Below are 27775 nucleotides of genomic sequence, written 5' to 3' on the forward strand. Positions count from 1 at the left end.
CAACATGTCTCACTCATTCCGACAACGATTTTCACACATTCAGACAATGTGTCTAACGCATTCCGACAACGACTTTCACACATTCAGACGACGTGTCTCACCCATTCCGGCAACGATTTTCCCACATTCAGACAATGTGCCTAACGCATTCCGACAACGACTTTCACACTTTCAGACGACGTGTCTCACTCATTCCGGCAACGAATTTCACACATTCAGACATAGTGTCTCACGCATTCCGGCAACGTGTCTCACGCATTCCGGAAAGGATTTTCACACATTCAGACGACGTGTCTCACGCATTTCAGGACCGTTGACTGACCTACCTCGGTAGTACAATGGGTCCTACTTACCTACAACACATGTCCAGAGAAGAATATGACAGACTTCCCCGTGCTGGTAGGCACGGACAGATACGTATGTATATGCTGCTGTGCACGGAGATATGCGCCTGTATATGCATTTATGCACATATCTATGTTAACCTAGTCTTGTAATGATCTGTGTGTAACGACGCCAGGACTTAACCACCTACACTGGCACTGTTGTCTACTCCAACCTGTGGGAGGAGATTAACGCCGGTGTGTACATACTCCAGGCGAGGAGGGTATCCTCGGAACATCCAGCTGGAATGATACTCTCCAGGTGGGGTAGGTTAAACACCCGTACCTGCATCATGTTCTACATTGGCCACATTGTAATGTTTCTCAGGTCGATGGGGGCGTTATTATAGCTGTATGTACAACGCGGCTGGAGTTGATGACGGCGTCGTGTCGACACAGAGGTACTGACCTTGTACCCTGGTTATCCCTATGTCATACCTAGGCACTGCATCATACGTAGTACATATTATGACGTACACATCAAATAGGAGAGGGGGGGGGGGGGGGGGGGCATAGAGAGAGAGAGAGAGAGAGGCAGAGAGCCAGAGGCAGAGAGAGATTGAGAGAGAGAGAGAGAGAGAGAGAGAGAGAGACGGAGAAGGGTAATAGAAAAGAGAGAGAGACAGAGGCAGAGGGACAGAGAGAGATTGAGAGAGAGAGAGAGAGAGAGAGAGAGAGAGAGACGGAGAAGGGTAATAGAAAAGAGAGAGAGGCAGAGGGACAGAGAGAGATTGAGAGAGAGAGACGGAGAAGGGTAATAGAAAAGAGAGAGAGACAGAGGCAGAGGCAGAGGGACAGAGAGAGATTGAGAGAGAGAGAGAGACGGAGAAGGGTAATAGAAAAGAGAGAGAGAGACAGAGGCAGAGGGACAGAGAGAGATTGAGAGAGAGAGAGAGACGGAGAAGGGTAATAGAAAAGAGAGAGAGACAGAGGCAGAGGCAGAGGGACAGAGAGAGATTGAGAGAGAGAGAGACGGAGAAGGGTAATAGAAAAGAGAGAGAAAGAGAGACAGACAGACAGACAGTCAGACAGTCAGACAGTCAGACAGGCAGAAATAGACCGGTTTCTTCATTGTTATTTTCAGGGGTACCTATTAGTACACGTATTCCATGACTCTCATCGATATCATATTTATACTCCTGATCGCTTAATATACCGCGTCTCTCCCGATAAGTCACGCCCATATCCAACCCTCACTGTGCACATATAATGAATATTTCATGTTCACATTATACTTAAACCCTGATATATCATTCTTATATTCTACCCTCTTCATATATCCGTTATTCCGTGTTTCCATACATACCATACATAACCAAACGCTCTTGACAAATCGTAGTTCAATTCTGACTTTGCTGATGTAAAATACTATGATATGATACTTGTCCCTGTCTTCCGTGACATATCACCTCTTTACCCAACTCTCGTGATACGTCACATCAACACACTCCGTCTCCTTATTGGCCCAGTGCTTGCACAGGGAGACAGATAGAGGAGCGGAATTTGGTATTCAAAAAATGTCCCAGGTACTCACGCAATATATCGGGGGAACTGATTGTCCAGCCCGAGGTGAGGGCGAACCTCTCTACACCAACACCCTCAGATATGTGGGCTGTTATCTACACTAGTTCCAAATACCAAAATTTAAATGAACAGATACTTGAGTATAGACCTCACATATACTACCATGTGCCTTTAGTCTTGGTATGGACCTCACATATACTACCAGGGGCCTTTAGTCTTGGTAGAGACCTCACATATACTACCAGGGGCCTTTAGTCTTGGTAGAGACCTCACATATACTACCAGGTGCCTTTAGTCTTGGTATAGACCTCACATATACTACCAGGTGCCTTTAGACTTGGTAGAGACCTCACATATACTACCAGGTGCCTTTAGTCTTGGTATAGACCTCACATATACTACCAGGTGCCTTTAGTCTTGGTATAGACCTCACATATACTACCAGGGGCCTTTAGTCTTGGTATAGACCTCACATATACTACCATGTGCCTTTAGTCTTGGTATAGACCTCACATATACTACCAGGGGCCTTTAGTCTTGGTAGAGACCTCACATATACTACCAGGGGCCTTTAGACTTGGTAGAGACCTCACATATACTACCAGGGGCCTTTAGTCTTGGTAGAGACCTCACATATACTACCATGGGCCTTTAGACTTGGTATAGACCTCACATATACTACCAGGGGCCTTTAGTCTTGGTATAGACCTCACATATACTACCATGTGCCTTTAGTCTTGGTATAGACCTCACATATACTACCAGGGGCCTTTAGTCTTGGTATAGACCTCACATATACTACCAGGGGCCTTTAGACTTGGTAGAGACCTCACATATACTACCAGGGGCCTTTAGTCTTGGTAGAGACCTCACATATACTACCAGGGGCCTTTAGACCTGGTATAGACCTCACATATACTACCAGGGGCCTTTAGACTTGGTAGAGACCTCACATATACTACCATGGGCCTTTAGTCTTGGTAGAGACCTCACATATACTACCAGGGGCCTTTAGTCTTGGTAGAGACCTCACATATACTACCAGGGGCCTTTAGTCTTGGTAGAGACCTCACATATACTACCAGGGGCCTTTAGTCTTGGTAGAGACCTCACATATACTACCAGGTGCCTTTAGACTTGGTATATACCTCACATATACTACAAGGGGCCTTTAGTCTTGGTATATACCTCACATATACTACAAGGGGCCTTTAGTCTTGGTATAGACCTCACATATACTACCAGGTGCCTTTAGGCCTGGTATAGACCTCACATATACTACCAGGGGCCTTTAGTCTTGGTATAGACCTCACATATACTACCAGGTGCCTTTAGACTTGGTATATACCTCACATATACTACCAGGGGCCTTTAGTCTTGGTATAGACCTCACATATACTACCAGGGGCATTTAGTCTTGGTATAGACCTCACATATACTACCAGGTGCCTTTAGTCTTGGTATAGACCTCACATATACTACCAGGTGCCTTTAGACTTGGTATAGACCTCACATATACTACTAGTGGTCTTTATAATTGGTATAGACCTCACATATACTACTAGTGGTCTTTATAATTGGTATAGACCTCACATATACTACTAGTGGTCTTTATAATTGGTATAGACCTCACATATACTACTAGTGGTCTTTATAATTGGTATAGACCTCACATATACTACCAGGGGTCTTTAGACTTGGTAGAGACCTCACATATACTACCATGGGCCTTTAGACTTGGTATAGACCTCACATATACTATTAGTGGTCTTTATAATTGGTAGAGACCTCACATATACTACCATGGGCCTTTAGACTTGGTATAGACCTCACATATACTACCAGAGGCCTTTAGTCTTGGCATGAAACCTCACAAAGGAAAATAATATCCTAAATAAAAGAACAATAAAATGCCCGTCTTGTCCCCCGGGGTGCAGTGAGAGGGTAATTAGGAAGGTGACGCGATGCCTGATGTGGACCTGTGTCCCTGAGACAGGGGTAAGACTTGTCAGAGAACGTCTCTAGGCTCAGTCGTCGGCCTATCTCCGCGTGTTAGCCTCCAGGCCCGGGCCACCTATGTCAGCGTAGGGAGATTGCGCAGATGAAAGCTGGAATGATCGCCTCAAATATGGTGGCACCCAATACCGATATATTCCATCTTGATTATCTGGTATAGGATTTACTTACCCAAACACATAAATGTTAATTTCTGATGGTTCACACGACAGCGTATACTGCTTGGATGTGTGGTGTTTTATCTGGAATTTTAACAATTCGATACCTTATGTAGTCCAAAATATTGTTAATAATGCGTGATTCACAGATATTAGCGTGTACATCTGTCGTTTATATGTCTTGTGACTGGTGCGTGGTATGTGCATAATGTATACAGCATCAGATTCTATACCCGACAAAACATAGAAAAAACGTTATTATTATTCTATATTAGTCCATTTTTAATTCAAATCAATATTGCTTATATAAGAAATAAGGACTATCAATACTAATAAATACTTGATATACTATCAATTGATCCCAATATAATATTATGGATATGAATCATTTCGTCACAAAAGCATCATTCTATGTTTAATAAAACACAACAATTCCTGTGCATCGTATTTTAAACCGTAAACCGTATATCGTATTGTCGTGTAATGTTGCCTGTATGAAAGTATACAAATAAGGCATATTTATATTACATATTTTCCTCGAATAATACTAAAAATGATTCCCCAGTGACTATGTCGTACAAAAGCGTTCACGGAAGTGAGCGATGTGAAATGTCTTTGAATATCAGTGTTTGAATCTTTCCATATTAACATCCCGCTAAACATGCGTGGATTTGCGTTGAGACGTTGTGATAATTACCTTTTATTGAATCAAGAAATTATTACGCCCAAATTCCGTTTTGCGTATTTCATAACATAGTGAAATTTCGTAAATATTATGAAAGTCGTTAAAAAACTTGATATACTCCGAGAATCCCGTATGCGAGGCGCTCAATGGCCGACGCGTCAAGGGGCAAACTGAACTGACAATTTCACCAAGACGACTGTGAATACTACTGTTGAATGCGTTTCTCGGTGTAATTGATGCAGATACAACAGAGATGTAACGCTGTGATGGACCAATATTCCCACAGTGCTACCTAATTTTGATAATGAGATACACTAAAGAATTTTAAATAGTTTTGCAATTACGAATGAAATGGTGGCAGTGTTTAAGAAACGTTAGCCGACAATGAATAAAATATTTACAAGCCGTATCAACCATTGGGACGACACAACCCTCGCGACAGGTTAAAATTTCATATTTATGTGTCATGGTCTGACACAAAATGGGATAATGATATCAAGGGTTTGAATTTTTTTTGTAGATTGTATTCAAAAGCTGACAAAAGCTGTTCATCACCCAATCATGTATGCTTGACGAAATAGCGTTCACAGATCCATCTCACCAAGTATAATATAAGTAGCATCTAAACTGTCCGCGCTTAATAGTTTAGAAGTAGCATTATGTTCTGTATCTTTCAAAGATGAAAAAGATTAAATAGGTTCTTAGTCATTATTTTTTTTCAAAGAATTTGTTATTATTTCCTTGTGCTTTACATGAAAATGCGATATATGCGGTGGCTTAAACGCATAGTATCAATTTCAGGTATGACGTGACTCTTATAACCGCGCGTGGAGCGTTATAGCGAGTACACAGATATATAGAGACATGAGGGGAATTTATCTAAAGTTCCACTTCATAAATTCCTTGATAAAATTTAATTACATGTTAGTTCCGTGTATGTTTTCTTTCAGTTAAAGAATTCGTTGAACGGGAACATTTTGTGAATCATAAAGCGCTGAAATAATTATTTTTCAATTGTTGTAAATCTTCCTTTTTTCCCACAAAATTGTAAATGTCTCATTTGTATTTTTTACATTTTAATTACTTTCTAAGCTACATTAATTCTGTAGATTACGATATATAACACAATCGCCCCGCGGGAAATCAGTTGCATTGAAATCCTGTACAAGTACGAAGCTTAACTGCTAAACAATAATATAAACATGCCGGCGGGAGTGAACTAAAGGATGCAAGTTTGCACAATATATACTTCTTTAAATATTCTACCTGTAAAGTGGACGTACAATAGTCGCTCACTACGTACATATCACATAGGATGTATACACATGTAAGTTTTAATTTAATACAAAATAACCAAACAAAATCAATCAAATTAGTAACAGTTCTCACCTTTTCAACCGCTGATTTGTCGATAATGAACCTCGCTATATAGATGTTATTAAATTTAACAGACACAGTGTTCAAGTTTTATGATTGACGTTCGCCCCGCAATGTCTCCCGTCCGCACGGTTCGCCTCAACTTATATGACGTGCTATTCACACAGTTTGTTCTCTCTCCATACATTAAACCTCAGACCTTGTGTACTAAATAGGTTCCGACCCTATGTCGTAGTAAACAGTTATCCTGTGTATTTACCATGTACACTGGATAACAACGGAATTGCCCCAAGAACAAAGCGTTAACGTAGATAAAGAGACAAATGGTAGAAATGTACAAATACTGTAGGCCTTTGTTATGTGGCTTGGCTATATCTAAATTATAACATCGCTAGGCTGAAAGCAAAACTTGGCGATATGTGACAGATTAATTACGCTTACCTGTACGAGATTGGTGATCTCCTCCCCTCCGCTCGCCTGCTCCTCGTACAGACGCTTTAAGACTCTAACTCAGTTTTACCTGGCCAACGCGCCAGGCCCTTTGATCTTGCCGCCGTTCAGGTATTGGGAGGTGAACGAGCTGGGGTCGCGTGCACATGCATGCTCATTTCAAAATCAATCAAGTCGAAGAAAATACAAATTAGGATGTGTAGATAATATTGTCTTGCGGTATAAGTGTTTGATCAGTGTTCGGAAAGTGATCGCATTTGGAGAATGTTTCGGTTCAAAAGCTTCAATTAAGTTAGCTTAGCCTGCGAGTTTGCAAAGCGCCGATAGCAAGGTTGATCTGTTGTCTGAGAACCCGTGCAGGAGAGCACACATAACCCTGGTACTTACTCCACCTCCTTTGTATTTCGTGTTGAACTATTTTAATATCACGAATAAAAATCCCATATTTCGACGAAGGGGTGAGATTATATTCAAGCTACTGTGCTGGCTGGGACGCCTTGTAGAACCAGCCAGTGTGGGTTTAGACTGAAATATTTATATTTTCATTAATGCTATAAATATTCCAATCTATCCAAAAAGATTAATCATTATCTCCTTTTATTCCGATGTACATGATTGTTAACCTATATATATATATCTAAGATTGAAGGTAATGGGACAATAAGTTAATTAAATATAGCTAAATTATTTTCATTGTTATAAAATACAACGTTCGTGGAATAAATCTTTTACTAAAAAATATCAAAGACAGGTGTGGGCGGGTTTTCTCGAAATTCTGTCATATATGAAGCAAATCTTCCAGGAAAATCCTAATAAATTTTAAGGAAGTTATCACCTCAATAAAGAGAAGATCGTGTGTGATCATGATGAAATGTTAAATACCCAGATCTCTAGATTTATGTATCTACCCGTATAGAAGCAAGACATGTGTTTGATGAATTCAAATGTGCAATCCAATATTTTTAAAATTAAAACGAAGCCCAACACTGAACACTTCCTCCGACATGTTACACCCGTATCATCAGGGAGATTGATACACTGATGGAACAATGACAGCTATTGGGAAGTAAGCTTTACTGTTGGTACATTTGAAATAGCGCGCATACAAATTCAACACATTAATTAGAATCAAATGTTGAGATGTGTTTGTGTGCATTGTTCCCCACGTGTATTTGGCAGACAAGGCTGGAATCCATGATAGAATCAACGACTGTGTCTAAAGCTGAGTGTTCCCCTTATTCATTTCCACCAGCATATGTTTGTACTAAGAGCGGCTTAATCTTCACACTGGACAACAAGCAGCGAGAGCTGAACGTTTTTAGTTGTTTTAAATGTCTGATCATGATAAAGTTAAATTAATGTATCAACTTTGCGATAAAAGTCACACACAATCACACACAGTTGCACATTTAGTTTAATAAATCTCTCACTGACAATGACGTAATTAATAACACATTCACATATAGTTATTGTTTAATAACACATTCACGCATAGTTGTAGTTTAATAATATATTCACACATAGTTATTGTTTAATAACACATTCAAGCATAGTAATAGCTTAATAACACATTCACACATAGTTATTGTTTATTAAAACATTCACACATAGTTATTGTTTAATAACACATTCGCACATAGTCATAGTTTATTAATACATTCACAAGCAGGTGTAGTTTTAATACAGCATTCATACATTTTCAAACGTATAAAGACATGGTTTAATAAGATATTCACAGATCTTCAGACACATACGGGCATAGTTTAATAACATATTCATACGTCTGAACTCACATTCATGCATTGTTTAATAACATCTTCACAAACGTACATGCATGGTTTAATAACATCTTTACACACGTTCAATTATGGTTTAATAACATATTCACACATCTTCAGACACATACAGACATGGTTTAATAGCATATTCACATATCTTCAGACACATACAGACATGGTTTGATAACATATTCACACATCTTCAGACACATACAGACATGGTTTAATAACATATTCACACATCTTTAGACACATACAGACATTGTTTGATAACATATTCACATAGCTTAACACACATCCACGCTCAGATGCAGTTTATTAACACATTCAGACGCAGCTGCAGTTTAATAACACATTCACGCAGTCTCACACACATTTACACCTAGAAATACCAATGTTCACACGTAGATGTAGGTTAAAGACACAGTCCTAGTGTCAGACACATATAAACAGACACATACAGCTTAGATGATGTTACATACCAGACCGACAGTCACAGCCAGAAGAACAGAGCATGGTGCTGGTGTTACTAGCACCGTCTGGCGTGTGACTGACTTGCCAAGCACCATCTGACGTCGTCTCCGTGGTCATCGGGCGTCCCTAGAACCATCTGACGCCTCTAACCCCATCTAACGCTTCTAACCCCATCTGACGCCTCTAACCCCATCTGACGCCTCTAACATCATCTGACACCTCTAACCCCATCTGACGCCTCTAACCCCATCTGACACCTCTAACATCATCTGACACCTCTAACACCATCTGACGCCCCTAACATCATCTGACACCTCTAACATCATCTGACGCCTCTAACCCCAACTGACGCCTCTAACATCATCTGACGCCTCTAACCCCATCTAACGCCTCTAACCCCATCGGACGCCTCTAACCCTTTCTGACACCTCTAACCCCATCGGACGCTTCTAACCCCATCTGACGCCCCTAACCCCATCTGACGCCTCTAACCCCATCTGGCACCTCTAACACCATCTGACGACCACACTACTTGATACAAGACATGCGGATTTAAAGACCACTTGTACCATGCAGGTGACTGGTCCAGTTGTCGCTAAATGTCTGGCTGAAATATTGGCGATGTGACATCCAAACACGTAGCTTGGAAGATCAGATGGTAGGGCAGCCTATAACATATCTCTCATCCCGGCATACGGTGGGCACGGATGGCCCAGCAGTCAAACCGCCGACTGGAGTCAAGAAAGTATCATCGTAGGTTCGAATCCCAGATTCGCAATGATTATGGTTTATTTGCTTGTCGGTACCATACTCTCGTTCGTTCGTTTCAGTAAAGTTGTGAAATGCCGAGATCTGCCACACTTCATGTTGACACGATGTAACTGAAATATTGTTCAAAGCCGCGTTAGCCAAACTCACTCACTCACTCATCACTAAGTGAGCCGTCACTGTCTGGACAAAGAGCGTCGTTTGTCTACAACATTTGTGAAAAAGGCCAGAAGACTTTAAGACCATTTCAGTATTTTACCTGATTACAAATCACAGGAAGCTTTGCTTTGTGGGAGTTTCACATAAGAATTTTTTCAAAACTATAATTTTGTGTATATATATATGACAATATCATCAAGTGGCCCGCTTTCACGAGAAACCCTTTAATCCTTATTTTACAGAGAGTCGTCGGACCTCTTTCCATTTATACATACTTGACAGATCACAGCTATCTGAATGGATTGCCTTCAATAAGAAACGGGCGTATGTGTGGTAGGCAGCTGAAAAGGGTGTTTAAAGGGGTTGAGTTGCACGATAAACTGTTTGAAGCTTTAGCCGTAGACTGTAATGGCAGCAATGTGTTTGAAACATTTAATAGACATTACCTTGCGAAGAATAGACGGATAAATTCCTTTCAAACATTGAAATCCTGTGTAGTGTTATACAGTGCATTGACGAGCGGCTACAACGATGGTGCGAGTTTTTGATAGTACTCACGCATTTCTCAGAGAAACGTTAAGTCATGAAATATATAGTACAGCATCGTCTCGTGTCTTGCTGTAACGATTCAATTGTTAAACAATTACCGTCGTTGGATAAACGAGCAGCTCTTTCGAAAAACTGTAATTTAATCCTTTAAGATCGTGTACAGTTCTCGTGTGATAGTAGGACTCCCAATGGCCATCTGGTCATCTGACTAGTCACGTGTTTCCAGGCATTGTCCACTTATTGTATGTTCTATAGCCAATGACCCCCGGTAGACCTATAGGCACAATGGCCACGTAGTATTTCAAGTAATAAAACATTTTACTACATACTGATATGCATGGTCGCCGTGCTGTCGTTTGACGAGGGATGCAGCTGTGGCGGATGGAGTAGAGGTGGCTATCACGTGCAGGGATATACCACTCAAAACAAGTTAAGGAACACCCACAATTGAAGGCTGTGTGTTGCAATACCCATTTGCCATGACATATTGACTTCTGTCATATTAAAACATCGGATGTTCCTTAACTTCTTTTGAGTTGTATATAAAGCTATATGTCACACCTAGTCGTTGGTTGGTTGGTTGGTTGTTTAACGCCGCACTCAGCAATATTCCAGCTATATGACGGCGGTCTGTAAATAATCGAGTCTGGACCAGACAATCCAGTGATTGCTATCATGAGCATCGATCCACGCAATTGGGATACGATGACATCAAACAAGTCAGCGAGCCTGACCACCCGATCCCGTTAGTCGCCTCTTACGACAAGCATAGTTGCCTTTTACAGCAAGCATGGGTTGCTGAAGACCTATTCTACCCCGGATCTTCACGGGTCTCACAGGTAGTCAATACTGAACCTACTGTGTCTGGGAAGATATATAATCCGTTGTCATATTGACGGAAATAATGTCACATCGTACAAAAGCGTGGGTTTGTTGACGAAAGGATGGCGGAGACCACTCTTGTTAAATCGCTGATCAATGGCTGTAAGATATCGGTACAGTATTGTCAGCCATGTCACACGTTTTGGGATTATCAATATGAAGTTAATCCATTTGAAATGACGTGTAAGTCACACCACGTACACATATCATTTCGTGGTCGGAGATATAACACGAAACGAGAAAAGGAGAATTGTCTGGTTTCACATCGTATGGCGCAGAGGTTTGAAGTGATAGTACTTCCGCACCAAGGTACGCTGACGTCCAGCAAGAAGTGAGTGAGTGAGTGAGTGAGTGAGTGAGTTGGGTTTAACGCCGCTTGTAACAGTATTCCAGTTATATCGCGGCGTGACCGCTTACTGTGGGAGGAAAGCCCGAAGTGATGCAGGTCTTAGACGTTTACCACTTCGGTGAAACCCACGAGCATGGGTATGGTGCTGACAAACCTAGAAACATAATCGGGGCGAACCGGGATTCGAACCCACAATCATAGGTTTCTGGCGTGCCAAAGGGACGCAACTCTGCACAGCGAATCGCGGCGTCCAGCAAGGAAGTGGAATTGCGTCATATTGAGCGAGTATTGTTTTCTTCCGTTGTAAGACTCTCACGGGGGGTACCACGCCCATGGCAACTATTATTCCAGCAATATCACGACTGGGGACGCCAAACATGAACTCATTGGAACTGAAATCACGAAAACCAGTGACGGTTGCAATTCGCTGTGCAGAGTTGCGTCCCTTGGGCGTGCAATAATCTATTTATAGCAGGTTCGAATCCCGTATTCGCAATTCTAGTTTTGTCATCATCATACTCCTACGTTTAACAAATGTTGTAAACCCCTCGGACTTGCATTGATTTTCGACTTCTGCCACATGAAGCTGACATGTCGTCATATACCTATAATACTGTTCACTGTGACACCCAACTCACTCACTCATTCACTGCGCGGGGACGATTCATTTGCATGGCCATCCCCTGCTCAGGCATCACGTGGTACCTCTAAATCATTCAGAAGAAGTTCATCTTTCGATGAGAACACACGTTGAGTGGATAGACCTCCCAGCATCTCAGCTGATTACCGGTGCATGCCAGCTAATGGTGCATGCCAGGTAATGCTGTAGTGTCAGGTTAACTCTTGTGTGTGTTGTCACATAAGTAGCTGGGGTAGCTACGTCACACACTGTGTATGCTGTAGACTGAGATAGTAGGTCACTGGACCATGGTCTAACCACGCCCATCTCACTGTAGACTGAGATTGTAGGACACTGGACCATGGTCTAACCACGCCCATTTCACTGTAGACTGAGATTGTAGGACATTGGACCATGGCCCAACCACGCCCATCTCACTGTAGACTGAGATTGTAGGACACTGGGCCATGGTCTAACCACGCCCATTTCACTGTAGACTGAGATTGTAGGACATTGGACCATGTTCTAACCACGCCCATCTCACTGTAGAGTGAGATTGTATGTCAGTGGACCATGGTCTAACCACGCCCATTTCACTGTAAACTGAGATAGTAGGACACTGGACCATGGCCCAACCACGCCCATCTCACTGTAGACTGAAATAGTAGGTCACTGGACCATGGTCTAACCACGCCCATCTCACTGTAGACTGAGATTGTAGGACACTGGACCATGGTCTTACCACGCCCATTTCACTGTAGACTGAGATTGTAGGACATTGGACCATGGTCTAACCACGCCCATCTCACTGTAGAGTGAGATTGTATGTCAGTGGACCATGGTCTAACCACGCCCATCTCACTGTAGACTGAGATTGTAGGACACTGGACCATGTTCTAACCACGCCCATCTCACTGTAGACTGAGACACTCCAACACTGATCTATGTTCTCACCACGCGCTTCTCACTGTGGACTGAGATAGGACGACACTGGACCATGGTCTAACCACGCCCATCTTACTGTAGACTGAGACACTCCAACACTTATCTATGTTCTCACCACGCGCTTCTCACTGTAGACTGAGACACTTCAACACTGAACCATGTTCTTACCACGCGCTTGTCGTGTCTCTATATGAGTGGTGAAGTCTTACCACGCGCTTCTCCTGTCTCTATATGAGTGGTGAAGTCTTACCACGCGCTTGTCGTGTCTCTATATGGGTGGTGAAGTCTTACCACGCGCTTCTCGTGTCTCTATATGAGTGGTGAAGTCTTACCACGCGCTTCTCGTGTCTCTATATGGGTGGTGAAGTCTTACCCGCGCTTCTCGTGTCTCTATATAGGTGGTGAAGTCTTACCACGCGCTTCTCGTGTCTCTATATAGGTGGGGAAGTCTTACCAAGCGCTTCTCGTGTCTCTATATAGGTGAGGAAGTCTTACCACGCGCTTCTCGTGTCTCTATATGAGTGGTGAAGTCTTACCACGCGCTTCTCGTGTCTCTATATGAGTGGTGAAGTCTTACCACGCGCTTGTCGTCCCCTATATGGGTGGTGAAGTCTTACCACGCGCTTGTCGTCCCCTATATGGGTGGTGAAGTCTTACCACGCGCTTCTCGTGTCTCTATATGGGTGGTGAAGTCTTACCACGCGCTTCTCGTGTCTCTATATGAGTGGTGAAGTCTTACCACGCGCTTCTCCTGTCTCTATATGAGTGGTGAAGTCTTACCACGCGCTTGTCGTGTCTCTATATAGGTGGGGAAGTCTTACCAAGCGCTTCTCGTGTCTCTATATAGGTGGTGAAGTCTTACCACGCGCTTCTCGTGTCTCTATATGAGTGGTGAAGTCTTACCACGCGCTTGTCGTGTCTCTATATAGGTGGGGAAGTCTTACCACGCGCTTCTCGTGTCTCTATATAGGTGAGGAAGTCTTACCACGCGCTTCTCGTGTCTCTATATGAGTGGTGAAGTCTTACCACGCGCTTCTCGTGTCTCTATATGAGTGGTGAAGTCTTACCACGCGCTTGTCGTCCCCTATATGGGTGGTGAAGTCTTACCACGCGCTTGTCGTCCCCTATATGGGTGGTGAAGTCTTACCACGCGCTTCTCGTGTCTCTATATGGGTGGTGAAGTCTTACCACGCGCTTCTCGTGTCTCTATATGAGTGGTGAAGTCTTACCACGCGCTTCTCGTGTCTCTATATGAGTGGTGAAGTCTTACCACGCGCTTGTCGTGTCTCTATATGGGTGGTGAAGTCTTACCACGCGCTTCTCGTGTCTCTATATGAGTGGTGAAGTCTTACCACGCGCTTCTCGTGTCTCTATATGGGTGGTGAAGTCTTACCACGCGCTTCTCGTGTCTCTATATGAGTGGTGAAGTCTTACCACGCGCTTCTCCTGTCTCTATATGAGTGGTGAAGTCTTACCACGCGCTTGTCGTGTCTCTATATAGGTGGGGAAGTCTTACCAAGCGCTTCTCGTGTCTCTATATGGGTGGTGAAGTCTTACCACGCGCTTCTCGTGTCTCTATATGAGTGGTGAAGTCTTACCACGCGCTTGTCGTGTCTCTATATAGGTGGGGAAGTCTTACCACGCGCTTCTCGTGTCTCTATATAGGTGAGGAAGTCTTACCACGCGCTTCTCGTGTCTCTATATGAGTGGTGAAGTCTTACCACGCGCTTCTCGTGTCTCTATATAGGTGAGGAAGTCTTACCACGCGCTTCTCGTGTCTCTATATGAGTGGTGAAGTCTTACCACGCGCTTGTCGTCCCCTATATGGGTGGTGAAGTCTTACCACGCGCTTGTCGTCCCCTATATGGGTGGTGAAGTCTTACCACGCGCTTCTCGTGTCTCTATATGGGTGGTGAAGTCTTACCACCGCTTCTCGTGTCTCTATATGAGTGGTGAAGTCTTACCACGCGCTTCTCGTGTCTCTATATGAGTGGTGAAGTCTTACCACGCGCTTGTCGTCCCCTATATGGGTGGTGAAGTCTTACCACGCGCTTGTCGTCCCCTATATGGGTGGTGAAGTCTTACCACGCGCTTCTCGTGTCTCTATATGGGTGGTGAAGTCTTACCACCGCTTCTCGTGTCTCTATATGAGTGGTGAAGTCTTACCACGCGCTTCTCGTGTCTCTATATGAGTGGTGAAGTCTTACCACGCGCTTGTCGTGTCTCTATATGGGTGGTGAAGTCTTACCACGCGCTTCTCCTGTCTCTATATGGGTGGTGAAGTCTTACCACCGCTTCTCGTGTCTCTATATGAGTGGTGAAGTCTTACCACGCGCTTCTCGTGTCTCTATATGAGTGGTGAAGTCTTACCACGCGCTTCTCGTGTCTCTATATGGGTGGTGAAGTCTTACCACCGCTTCTCGTGTCTCTATATAGGTGGTGAAGTCTTACCACGCGCTTGTCGTGTCTCTATATGAGTGGTGAAGTCTTACCACGCGCTTCTCGTGTCTCTATATGGGTGGTGAAGTCTTACCACCGCTTCTCGTGTCTCTATATGAGTGGTGAAGTCTTACCACGCGCTTCTCGTGTCTCTATATGAGTGGTGAAGTCTTACCACGCGCTTCTCGTGTCTCTATATGAGTGGTGAAGTCTTACCACGCGCTTGTCGTGTCTCTATATGGGTGGTGAAGTCTTACCACGCGCTTCTCGTGTCTCTATATGGGTGGTGAAGTCTTACCACCGCTTCTCGTGTCTCTATATGAGTGGTGAAGTCTTACCACGCGCTTCTCGTGTCTCTATATGAGTGGTGAAGTCTTACCACGCGCTTCTCGTGTCTCTATATGGGTGGTGAAGTCTTACCACCGCTTCTCGTGTCTCTATATAGGTGGTGAAGTCTTACCACGCGCTTGTCGTGTCTCTATATGAGTGGTGAAGTCTTACCACGCGCTTCTCGTGTCTCTATATGGGTGGTGAAGTCTTACCACCGCTTCTCGTGTCTCTATATGAGTGGTGAAGTCTTACCACGCGCTTCTCGTGTCTCTATATGAGTGGTGAAGTCTTACCACGCGCTTGTCGTGTCTCTATATGAGTGGTGAAGTCTTACCACGCGCTTGTCGTCCCCTATATGGGTGGTGAAGTCTTACCACGCGCTTGTCGTCCCCTATATGGGTGGTGAAGTCTTACCACGCGCTTGTCGTCCCCTATATGGGTGGTGAAGTCTTACCACGCGCTTCTCGTGTCTCTATATGGGTGGTGAAGTCTTACCACGCGCTTCTCGTGTCTCTATATGAGTGGTGAAGTCTTACCACGCGCTTCTCGTGTCTCTATATGAGTGGTGAAGTCTTACCACGCGCTTCTCGTGTCTCTATATGGGTGGTGAAGTCTTACCACGCGCTTCTCGTGTCTCTATATGAGTGGTGAAGTCTTACCACGCGCTTCTCGTGTCTCTATATGGGTGGTGAAGTCTTACCACCGCTTCTCGTGTCTCTATATAGGTGGTGAAGTCTTACCACGCGCTTGTCGTGTCTCTATATGAGTGGTGAAGTCTTACCACGCGCTTCTCGTGTCTCTATATGGGTGGTGAAGTCTTACCACCGCTTCTCGTGTCTCTATATGAGTGGTGAAGTCTTACCACGCGCTTCTCGTGTCTCTATATGAGTGGTGAAGTCTTACCACGCGCTTGTCGTCCCCTATATGGGTGGTGAAGTCTTACCACGCGCTTGTCGTCCCCTATATGGGTGGTGAAGTCTTACCACGCGCTTCTCGTGTCTCTATATGGGTGGTGAAGTCAATGGTTTTGGAAAAAATGCATGAAAGTCTGGAACTTATCATTACAATCGCAAATTGTTCAGAAATATGGCTAAATCATGTCACAATATGAGCATGGTTTTAATAATCCTATAAAGTTTCCCATGTTTTATCAAGAAAGAAATATATTTGACACTGACATAATGTAAATGTCTTCTGTGAATTAGTGATAAGTAGCATACGCTGACTTAACAAACATGTAACTGAGACACAGCGGCTCACAGCCTCCCCTTGTACCAGGTTGTAGATATAAAACATTATCTTACATATACTCTCTGATAGTACTAGTGTTTGGAGGGGTTTCAAACCAAGGAGTACATTTGAACATCAGAAACGACGTGTTATCCCTTTGTGGGGTTCGCCGTATGTGACCAGCGATGCATGACACTGTGCCGATAAACCAGAGGCTGTCGTGTTTCCTGACTGTGTTGTATTTCATATAAACCTGTAGACATGTTACAGACGCATCTTGCTATTACGATTACTGTCAACGGATTCGTTTTAATAGATCACAACTGTATTAAGATTTGTGTTCCCTCCCTCTTAACCTATCACAAGACATGCTTTAGTCAACCGTGCAACAATGCATTGCCGATCGTAACATTTGACATTTTATTCTCAGACCAAGTATATTTACTCCATCAGGTAAAAATAACTTTATATGTCTGCCTGCTCGAAGTTAAAGATATAGATATACATACTTATTTACTGAAAGCAGAAAGTAAGAAGTCGATTGTATAATCAAGACTGACGCAAAAACACACGCGCGCGTGCACGCACGCACACACACACACAAACACATACACACACACTCACAGAGACACACGCACACATAGACACACACACACACACACACACACACACACACACACACACACACACACACACACACACACACACACACACACACACACACACACACTCACACACACACACACGCGCATACCAACACACACGCAATATTCTACTATCCTAAAACCTACATGTACTCTTCAGCCATATTATTTCCGCTTTTCCTGTGACATTAAGTATATGTCTTGAAGAAAATAATGTCCGTGTCGACCAAGAAGAAAAGCTACACATGTACATGTTATACTGCAATGTACACCAAGCATGTTGTAGTTTTCACTGCTCCACCTACAATCAAGGCGTCTCAAGTGTTTTCATCGAGGAGTGACATAGCGAGCACAAGCGGTGTGGTAAACAATAGGGCTTTACCCTCCACCCGCTGTGTTGGGGCTAACAATGACATAACGGTTTCTGATAGGTCTACTGACCAATACTCACTGATTGCTGTTGATTTGACTGTCACTCATTACACACATTGTCGTCCAGCCGGCACCGTCAATATTGAAGCACGTGTCACTACACTGCAGAATCTCAGAGAAAACACGGAACAAACGCTGGCAATAATTCCACACCAGGCCTAAGACCGAAGTATTGATGAATTGTTCACTAAACCGATTGGTTTATGATTAGGCAGTCCAAAGTGTATGCCTGTTCCTCTACATGTGGAGGTGTCGTTTTGTCAGCGTGATAAGGGTAGATAGTACCACTACCCGGGGTGGATATAACGGGGGGATGCAGAATACGCTACATCAGAGGCTGCAGAAGACGGTTCTACACACAGCACGGCAGCTGGACCCACACTCAGGTAAGTCGTCAAGTACAGGAGTAAGAATGTACATCATTCAAAGACTGGACGTGGGAGGACTTTCCTTCATGCATGTTCCTGGTATGTTTGGGTGCTGTTCTCCCCCTCGTATAGAAGATGATAATGTGTATAGCCCTGAGACAGCGACGTTACTGTAGGTGTAGTTACCTTTGAAGATGACGTATAGACAGTCGGCGTGACAGAATTGTGTTTTATGCCGCTTTTAGCAAAATCACGGAAACATCTACGCCTGGTATAACAAATCCATCTGGAATAATGTATAATTTGTTGTTTGTTTGTTTCTTTGTTTGTTTTTTAACTCCGCACTCAGTAATTTTCCAGCTATATGACAGCGGTCTGTAAATAATCGAGTCTGGACCAGACAATCCAGTGATTGACATCATGAGTATCGATCCACGCAATTGGGATACGATGATATGCATCAACCAAGTCAGCGAGCCTGACCAGAATAATGTATAAGCAGTTTATTGAGGTGTGGAAATAGAAGCGTAGACATTAGCCATTAGTAATTCGTGGGAGAAAGATTGACCCTAATTGATACTCTATTTGATACTCTAATTGATACTCTATTTGATACTCTAATCAGTGCAGCCAGTGGGCAGCGAGCAGCAACGGATAAGTTTGTACACCACTGTTTGTTTGTTTGTTTAACGCCGAACTCAGTAATTTTCCAGCTATATGACGGCGGTCTGTAAATAATTGAGTCTGGACCAGACAATCCAGTGATTGCTATCATGAGCATCGATCCACGCAATTAGGATACGATGATATGCATGAACTAAGTCAGCGATTCTGGCCACCCGATCCCGTTGGTCGCCTCTTACGACAAGCATAGTCGCCTTTTACGGCAAGCATGGGTTGCTGAAGACCTATACTACCCCGGAGCGTTATGGGTCTTGTACAGCAATGAAAGTGAATTCAGCTGCCCAGTGAATGTATTTCCCACTTTATGATTCATTATTAGCATGAGATTAAAGACTTCGGTCGTGACCCACGGAAAGTTTCATCTTATCCGTTATGTCCAGTCAACCAAAGTCCATTTAACGAGAGTTGACCGTACCATGGTTTCGTTACATCAACTCCAATGTGTCCCATCTGCAGATTGTATTATACGGAATATTTGTCTCCTCAGTTCCCTAAGTGCGATGTCCGAGACACGGTTCCCGGGACGACATCCAGCATCACCCGAGATGACTCCTCCACATCAGCCGAGGACACCCCAACCTCCTCAACTCTCAAGGTCATCAAGGACCCGCCACGTGGGACGTTATGCTTCTCTCTACACCAAGGCCAACGTTCGTAGGATTCCAGTGAGAAGAAGGCATTCCAAACGTCCAGCCATTGTGCTCCAGAAAAGTTCAGCGCCGCCAGCCTTGTCGACTATATCCTCCGTGGTCAGGAAGCTCGTGTCCACGCCTCGACTGGTTAATCTGGCTGTAGGCTATGTAACACACACGGCAGCCCGTGGTGTGATGGTCCCAAAACTGAACACTGTCACCGGCATGATGAGACAGTGGTACCGGAGCCTTGTAATGATTGGTGTGCCAGCTTGGTCACTGCCCATGTCATCAGTTTGTGTCCGCATGATAACATCAATCATGTACCCTAGACGTGCGAAAACATCTCTGGCGAAACGTATGTTCCGCCTTTCTCCGACATTACACCGCCTGGTTCGACAAACTGTTGTGAAACTGCTGTTACGAATAGTGAAGGTGGCTGTTCAGACCCAACGCTTGATCACATCATCAGCGGGGGACACCAAGACGCCCAAGATGAGACATATGTTGCTGATACTGAACCACGTCGCCCTGTCCTGCAAAACCCTAAAGATGCTGAAATCAGGCAACAGTTTATATGCAGTTGTGCTGGCAAGATTCCTCACATCCAAACACAGGGTTACTGAAGCTTTGAAAAAAGGAACGACATCTCTCTTTTCTTTGGCATCGTCAGTAACATTGTCAAAAGCAGTCCAAAGATTGATGTTACAAGCGCTAATGGGACTGGTGGCTCAAGGGATGCTACGCGTCTCCACGTTCACGGTCTGGGGCCTGGCTAGACTCGCCATGCCACTCCTGCTTTCTTCAAAGAAACTCGTGAAGTCAACGCTGGCACCACGGATGTCCGGTGTTGTAGCATCCACCATCGGGCGCCTCGCAGTGAAACTAAACATGGCAGGTGGTCTGGAGGTGGCGTGTGTTGTATTGCGGACCACATCACCAATTCTCGTCACCATGGCGACCCTGATTGCGTCAAACGTCGTAACTTTGATCATGAAAACGTTAAAGTCTCCTACTGTTCACCGGATGTTGTCTCGCGCAGTTCATGACGTCATCATTCCAGGAACAATCAACGCCAGCCGTTTCACCGTGCAATGTTTCAGTCGCGTAATGCACAGAGTCTTGACTTCATCGGCCATCAGAAATGTTTTATCTCAAGCAACACGAAAGTTTATATACGTAGTGATCCCTCTCGTCATGTCCTCCGCTGTGGCGGTGATGATGTCGCCGACAGCACGTCGCAGGCTGTCGCTGATGACGCAGACCTTCATCGTGCAGCCGCTGCAATGGATGCTGCCAACAGACATGATGATAAACACGATGCATGCAGCCGTGAACAGACTCGTCCCACAAACTATGCCCGCCGTCTCATCACTAGCCCTGCAAAGCATTCTCTTCATCGGAAGTCAGAGCCAATCAGTAGAACTGTTGGAAATCTTCAAGACAGCCATTCCGTATTTGATAACATCAAATCCGATGAGCGTGTTCAGACTTGTCCGCCATGTTATGACGTCAGGACCAGTCCAGCTTTTCCTCTACCCTGCGCTACAATCATCGGCGCAGATATCCAACCAGCTTCACAGTCTTGGCTACCTGACAGTCACCGGGATCACGTCTTCCTTACAAAAGCTAAGATCTCTCCAACTCTGGCCGCAGACAGCAATGCTACTGGAGAAACGACTTTTGGTCCTTCGGGCATTCCAGGAACAACTTCTCAGGTCTTTGCAAAATATGACGTATTCTGAAATGGTTGGATTCTGCTCAAAGACAGTACAGGTTCTGATGTCCCCAGAAGCCAGATCTCAGATGTCGTCTGCTCTCCGGGACTTTCTTTCCCCGGCAGTCCGCGGGCTCCTCGCGTCTACCGTCCGCGGGATATGCCCTGCTCCAACAGAGGCAGATGGCAATCTTGCTACACCGTCAGTGCAGGAGATGGTGTACGGGTTGATGCGGATGCTGACGTCGCCAGCGTTGCAGAAGTTGATCTATCCGGTGTTACGGAGCCTGCTCACCCCAGCCGTGCAGGCTGCCTCGTTACCATGGTTACAGGATATTCTTCACCCAGCGCGACGTTACATCATCTTCTGGGCCGACAAGATCCCACACGGAAACCTCCTCAGTATAACGCAGTGATCTCCTGGTTGCCTTGATTACCTCCCTTGCTGTGCCAGCATCCGGGCCTGTGGGGTTCACCAAAGTGGCAAACGTTGAGGCGTATGGATATGCTTGATCGTATGAACTGAACTGTGATACCGGTGTATATGAACTAGCAATGTTTCATGTACTAACGTAAAGAAGTAAGGCAAAGGTTACAAAAAGAGGCATTTACACATGACATCCGTTCAGAGCCTCCAAGATGATTGACGATGTAGTGAACGCACCTGAGACTATATTATTTCTCTGTGACTTGTTTTTATGTATGAATTTTTATTGTAAATAGTAAACATAATTCTGCAATAATGTGTTTCTTATTTTTATTAAGTCAAACAAACGCCGACTGTGCAGATTCCGGTGAATAGGTTTTCAGAGAAGTGATTCGATTTGATTCTGAATATCAAGTCACAAATTTGGACCACCAATCAAAAATCGGTTGAGACAAAAAGATGGATTCATCGTGGAAATAGAACCGAAATAAGATTCACATTGAAACAAGTAATGAACATATGATTTAGATTATAAACACTCCCTCTGCGGGCGAAATAATATTCGAAAGACGAGATCCAAAATGTATATGTTGAATATTTTAGGAAATAATAAAGGGTCTTGTTGTACACTGGGAGTGTATAGTGCATGTGTGTGACAGAGATTTGCGTTTATAATAAAACAGGAATGTTGAACATCAAACAAAATGTGGAGTGGTTAATCTCGCGCAGAATTTGATGGCGTTTATCAAACATGCCCCCAGAGAACAGGGAAAAGCTTTGTAGGTCACGACTAAGTGGGTCTTCAGCCGCAGGTAACAACGCAACACCGCGACCATTAATGTGTCACTCCTGGTGCACACAAACCCATGTCAAGGAGTGCAAGAGTCGATCCCATCACGTCAAGGTATATAATACCGGACTCCTTGCGATGACAGATGAATTGAAGTAAACCAGTGCAGACATAGGTGTTGATTCCAATCTGGCATTGTTTGTGATGGTCGAACGCCCAAGCTTACGTCATCGGGCATAGGGTTGTTTTTAATACAATAGGTGTTCACTTGTGTAGCCAGTAAAACAAATTTAACTACTCATATATCATGTTTCAACGAAGAAGTCCAAACTTGAGTCGAACTCGAGGTGGTATTTAGTGACATTTTACGACGCTTTAATGAATACTTGTTAGTCTTGTGATGAGAGTTTGCGAACTCGTGCGTTTTTCAGCAATACTGAGGTAAATTCAATGGGCAAGTAAAATGAAAAAACACTGATTGTGAATATGTTGCGAGTATCAGTTTTCCTTGTTATATTTAGTCAATTTCTGTCATTTAGTAATTTTTATCAGAACTTATTCATCAACCTTCGTATTGAGGAAACTTTTTCTTATAAAATTTAATAATCGTTTAAGACTTATAAAATTACTTTGAGATCCCAGAATCACAAGCGTTCACGGTTATTTTGTGTGTGGGTGTGCGCCCCTGTGAAATAGTGCTTGCCCATTGCGATATCCCTGACCTGAGCCGGCCACTCCTTGTTATATAACCCGATCCAGGGTAACAACAATTACTGTTTTTTAACAGTATGGTGCGGCCACTAATCAAACGACAGACCTTCTGCTCTCCAGCCAGACAATTTATCCACTGGACTAGGGAGCAGTCTATACACACTTGAAAATCCCAATAACTGTGCAATAGACAGGTCACAGATCTGATTATCTGTGCAATATATAGGTTCAATGTCCACCACCCCATAGCTTTGCAATACAAAGCCAAAGATCCCACTAGCTGTGTATTATACAGGCAACAGATCCCTTTAGCTGTGCAAGATACATCTATACATATAATATATGTATATATAAACCAAAACATACTGTTTACAATTGAAACAAAACACAACCAAGAACTCATTGTTTCAAGCACTGTTTAATATAGATACAAAACTGTTCTCCTCTAGTTTCCCATCAGCCTGCAGCCACTCTGTGATCAACTCATCACACAACAGTCAGACAGCTAGGCATATTCTCTCAGTCAGACAGCTGGGTGAACTCTCTCAGTCAAAACACAGATATACTACAGATGCTGGTGGATATGTACAGACACCACACCATCACTGCACACAGCAGGCGGGGACACAGCGGACTGTGCTCCAGTTACCTCCCACTACCGGGCTTAGGGCTAGGCATGTAATACAACAATTCTGAAAGAACTTGGCAGGTAATGAATACAGTGTTGATAAGTATTCTTTCACTAATCTGAAGAAATAAGTGCCTAAAATAAGGTCATGTACTTTCATTATCAAATGCCACCAAGATCATAATATATGAGGTTGTGGTAATAATATTAAGTGATTGGTGTAAACCCTCACAAGTGAGGTATACCCAACTCTAAGCGAGAGACAAGTGTTGGTAACATGAACATTGCACATAAGGTACCCCAAGGTCTTAACTTTAAGACACCTTGTGTCAGACTATAATCCAATGGCTTTTCAGCTGAAATCTAAGCACACAATTGTGTTATACAAGAAGCCAGATGCACCAGCAGGTGATGCTCCACAATCCAGATGCACCACCAGGTGATGCTGTACAATCCAGATGCACCACCAGGTGTTGCTCCACAATCCAGATGCACCACCAGGTGATGCTCCACTATCCAGATGCACCACCAGGTGATGCTGTACAATCCAGATGCACCACCAGGTGTTGCTCCACAATCCAGATGCACCACCAGGTGATGCTGTACAATCCAGATGCACCACCAGGTGATGCTCCACAATCCAGATGCACCACCAGGTGTTGCTCCACAATCCAGATGCACCAGCAGGTGATGCTCCACAATCAAGATGCACCACCAGGTGATGCTGTACAATCCAGATGCACCAGCAGGTGATGCTCCACCATCCAGATGCACCAGCAGGTGTTGCTCCACAATCAAGATGCACCACCAGGTGTTGCTCCACAATCCAGATGCACCACCAGGTGATGCTCCACAATCAAGATGCACCACCAGGTGTTGCTCCACAATCCAGATGCACCACCAGGTGATGCTCCACAATCCAGATGCACCACCAGGTGATGCTCCACAATCCAGATGCACCACCAGGTGTTGCTCCACAATCCAGATGCACCACCAGGTGATGCTCCACAATCAAGATGCACCACCAGGTGTTGCTCCACAATCAAGATGCACCACCAGGTGTTGCTCCACAATCCAGATGCACCACCAGGTGATGCTCCACAATACAGATGCACCACCAGGTGTCACTGTACAGGAGATTATATTACTAGGAAGCCCAGGAGATACATAGTAACCATGTGCCCTAATATGTCACATACAAACATTATGCTAAATAAATCATCAACAATTCCTGATAGTGGAGAGAAGTAAACAAATCATGAACAAAGCAACGCAACATAACAACAACTGTATATATACCAGCAGCATGGGCTGCTTTCCTGCAAGCTATCTCTGTACAAGGAACAAAATGTTGGTGATTCAATGTCAGATGTTAAACTTTATGATCAACTTGAAGTGTAATGTTTGGAGACAATTACTTCTATCTGTGGTGCATGACAGAGCACGATGGACACAAGGACATTCTTTCAACTAACCATGATTACAAACGAGATGGATGACAACCTAGCAAAACATGCAACTCTTATTAATCACATCATAATAAAGAAATATCAAATATATTATTTTTTTTCACTTCAATTTTCTACAATCAACAATGCTTGGAAACGCGTCTCCAAGAAAACATATATAAAAAGTCAAAAGAGTTCATTACAAAAATAAACATAAGTTTCTTCAGCTGAACCCAACTGAGCAGTGATGGGGGATGTACAATGGGCAAATGGCACCTGGAGAATTCGGTAAGGCATATTATGGAATTCTCTATGTTACAGCAGGTATGGATTACAAGCTGAGGTCTAAGGATATTGATTACAAGCTAAGGTTAAAGGATATGGATTTCAAGCCAAGGTTTATGATATGGATTTCAAGCGAAAGCAACAAATGCAAAAGATATACAAATGGTTGTTAGGTAAATACAATGCAAAAAGCAACAATGTCCAAATACTGAGGATATGGAGTGGAAATACATCGGGACTTGGCAACGTGCTCAGGTAAGCTGCACCATCACAGGATGACAAAGCATGAGAACTGAATGATACCTGGCCAGTTCACTGTCCGTCCACCATATAATAGGGATCATTGCAGTAAAAATAAAAATGTATGCTAATTCTGCAAATCTGAAAAATCATTTTTCAGGAGGGGCTGGGCTTTTGTATTGAGATTAGATCAAGATTTCATATTTTTTCAGCTACGGCTACAAAACCAGATATTTTTTTATTTAAAACTATGAGCCAGAATGTTTTAAAAAGAAAAACACCTTGCATCAATTTGTAATTTTTGTGGCAGACAATTTTGTTTTTTTCACCATTTTAAAGCAATTATTTTTTCATCAATTTTCAGGGACAATATATTTTTGAGGATAAAATCCCAGGCAACCCCCAGAAGATCAAACAACGCTGATCCATCATGTGAGATACCAAGTATACTTAAATGTATCAAATAAATGAAGGTAGACATTCCAATACTTTCTAAACCTTTTAATGGATGTCACATTATATATTGTAAACCTGACGTATCTGACAGTACTGGATAAATTTACCAGTGGAACACAGTCTCAGCTATTGGTCAGGAAATGCAAATCTAAGCCTTTTTGAAAGAAAAACACACACTATTAAAATGAAGAAAATATAATATGATCGCTGTAATCAAATTAGAAAAGTGAAGAACATATCCCCAGTTGTCTACTCATTGTTCTTGGTCTAGTAACATAAGCAAGGCATCCCAGACGGTTAGACTACTTTTACAAGCTTCCACAGTGCTAGTTAGGGTGAGATTGGCTTAACATTCTTTAAAAATATATCTGATATATTACAGCTAGCCAGTTTAGTGCTTAAACTTTGGTATGTAGCTTACAAGCCAAGGATCCTAACCAGTGCTGGTGTAGCTACCCTGTTTCGGTACCCCATATCGTGTTCTTGTGAACTCAACCGAGGACAATCTCCTTACCCTCATCATTACCCAGGAGGGGGGGGGGGGGGGGGGGGAGGAGGAGGAGGAGGAGAGAGAGAGAGAGAGAGAGAGAGAGAGGGGGGGAGAGAGAGAGTTAATACACTGTAAACAAACCTAGTTGCCACTAGGGTCAACTTACATGCAGGATCTTTGATTTTATTCTTGAAATATGTGTTTTTGACATTTTTTCATGCAGCACTGAATACAGTTTCTACATGGTTATTGAGACTGTATATTGAATTAGATACAGAGGGATGTGTGCCATGTTCTGTCAAGATGCAAATGAAGGGAACGAATTACTCCAAGTGTTAAAATAAAGAAATAATTCTTGGATGAATTTGTGAGGGGTTGAACAGACTTGAGGCTTATCCCCAGCCACAGAGGCTGGTCCGAAGCAAATGATACATGACATACTTATCATCTGTATGATGCCTGCTGCATGTCCATGGATCACTACTCGGGACAGAAGGGGGACTGGATGGCTAATGCTGTTGTTTGCTGACAGCATGATAAAGCTGATATGTGGTGGGATAATACTTTCTATACAACTACCCATCATCATAATACTTTCAGACCAATTAAAAAGAAAAATGGTTTGAATTCACTCACTAAAGTTGGTGTATCAGCTGCAAACACGAACGATAAAACAACATGCCTGCACACAGCCTTACTCCTCTGTGG

At 43.6% G+C, this 27775-nt stretch overlaps 1 protein-coding gene across 2 annotated transcripts in view; it reads right to left on the reverse strand.

The window, feature by feature from the left end:
• Positions 1-6926, reverse strand: part of LOC124149906 (thrombospondin-type laminin G domain and EAR repeat-containing protein-like) — a 41384-nt gene extending 34458 nt beyond the window's left edge. Inside the window, exon 1 of one of the 2 annotated variants that reach the window (XM_046521747.2) lies at positions 6585-6926. The gene's annotated coding sequence lies outside the window, so the exon portion shown is untranslated. Of the gene's footprint in view, positions 1-6155; positions 6428-6584 lie in introns of those variants that run through there. The other variant, XM_046521748.2, reaches the window with a different exon arrangement.
• Positions 6927-27775: the final 20849 nt, after the last annotated feature.

The sequence above is a fragment of the Haliotis rufescens genome, unplaced genomic scaffold, assembly GCF_023055435.1.
Source record: "Haliotis rufescens isolate VD_foot unplaced genomic scaffold, xgHalRufe1.0.p SCAF_4, whole genome shotgun sequence".
Classification (NCBI taxonomy): Eukaryota; Metazoa; Mollusca; class Gastropoda; order Lepetellida; family Haliotidae; genus Haliotis; species Haliotis rufescens.